General features: G+C 47.8%; 1 pseudogene; it reads left to right on the top strand.

Annotated features, from left to right (window-relative positions):
* The first annotated feature begins 377 nt into the window (after window positions 1-377).
* Window positions 378-1,061, top strand: LOC119335885 (annotated as a pseudogene).
* The last annotated feature ends 681 nt before the right edge of the window (window positions 1,062-1,742 follow it).

The following is a 1,742-nucleotide window of genomic DNA, read 5'->3' as shown; positions in this document are numbered from 1 at the left end:
CGAGATAAATTGTAAAAGTTAACATTTGACAGCAAACTACGCAAGACAACGATCATCTCCCCGACTTGCTGGAGATACGACGGTTGTTAAAAACATAACAACTAATTTTATTTTTATTTTTTATAAAGAAAAACCACAATCAAAAACCCAGGATGTGCACAACCGCACCGACAGGGAGACGAAACCACGATCCAGAACCCACGATGTGCACAACCGCATCGATAGTGAGATCGTGCACTCCTTTGTCGCTTCCCCGCCCTTAAATTTAGACTTACGCTGCAGACTTGTCTCCCCCAAACAACAGAGATCGCCATTGTGCTCCCACTCACTGTTCCACATGAAATACCAGGTTGCAGGAGGACGAACTGCTCCAGGCCATGGGATTCACCAGGGAATTCATGGAGGTGCAGGCCCATGGCAACACCAAGTTGCACGTGATCCACACCAATGACTTGCACAAGGCGGCCACCACCATCGAGCAGTACGAGCGACACCTCGAATTCGAGCGCCACAAGATCATTGGAGTTGATGTGGAGTACACCAATGACATTGGCAAAGATTAGAAACCAGCCCTCGTCAAGCTCTCCGTCGGCAAGGATCATCCGGTGCTGCTCTTTCAACTAAGCGCCGCCGACAAGAACTGCACCAGGTTCGACAACTTCCTCGCCGACCCCAGATACACGTTTGCTGGCTTCTCAATCGACAGCGACATTGAGATGCTCGACCGCGTCGGGCTGGAGATCGCCCACTTTGTCGGCATCTAGAAGGAATGGAGGGTGCCTACAGCTACCGAGCCTCTGGACTCCCTTGGCGATGTCTCAGGCATCCTTGTCCACGACTACTACAACGACATGAAGAAGAAGCTCACCAACGCAGAGCACCAGCGCTGGGCACGCATGCTCCTGTCCATGAGGCACATCGAGTACGTGGCAAAAGATGCTTACGCTGCGTACGAGATATGGAGCCGCCTCACCACCATCCAGGAAGGGCTCCGCCGGGCAAAACTCAAGAAGGAGCAGTCCAGGAAGCGCGCAAGGTCCTGGGGCGACTACGACTACTGAAGCAGGTGGTCCCGGCCAAGAAAAGTATCTAGAAGATTGCTCGTGCCATTCTAGATTTCTCGTTAGATTTGCTTTCTCTCAAGACTGTCGTTTGCTTGTTCTAAATTTAGATTTGCTTGTGTCGCAGTTAACCTTGTAGTTTGCTTCCAGTTTACATATCTTCTGAACAAGTTTATTTCCAGTGCAATGTTGGAGTTTTCTATTATTAGAATATATTGGCGTGAACTGAAAAATATAAACACAGTACAGATACTATACGATTAGCGTAACGCACAGAGTAGGTACACATAGCAATCCACAAAAATGACGAGCATGCAATGCACTAGTACCTTTGTGGATGCAGCGTCGAAATGTAGGGATAACAATTAAAAATGCTCCTAAAAGCAGTGCACAATGTTCTAACAAACCATTGCACACACAATATTAAAAATCATTCGTATGGAACACTTTAGAAAAACATTTTGAATACAGAGGTAGTTAGGTGTTTATTCTCCTTGGAAAGCATTGCTTACGCCCGTGACCCTCAGAGAAGGACACTACAGAGGCACGGTTGCCGTCAATAACACAAACTAGTTAAAACACCCACGGAGGCACTTATGTGCCTCCACTCCTATGGGGACCGTGCATAAATTGGCTTCATGTCCGTTAATGAGGCCGAATGCCTTCGAAGACACATGGAAC

The sequence above is a fragment of the Triticum dicoccoides genome, chromosome 7B (assembly GCF_002162155.2).
Source record: "Triticum dicoccoides isolate Atlit2015 ecotype Zavitan chromosome 7B, WEW_v2.0, whole genome shotgun sequence".
Lineage (NCBI taxonomy): Eukaryota > Viridiplantae > Streptophyta > Magnoliopsida > Poales > Poaceae > Triticum > Triticum dicoccoides.
Note: the sequence above shows the minus strand (reverse complement) of the source record. Positions and strands in the feature narration are given on the sequence as shown.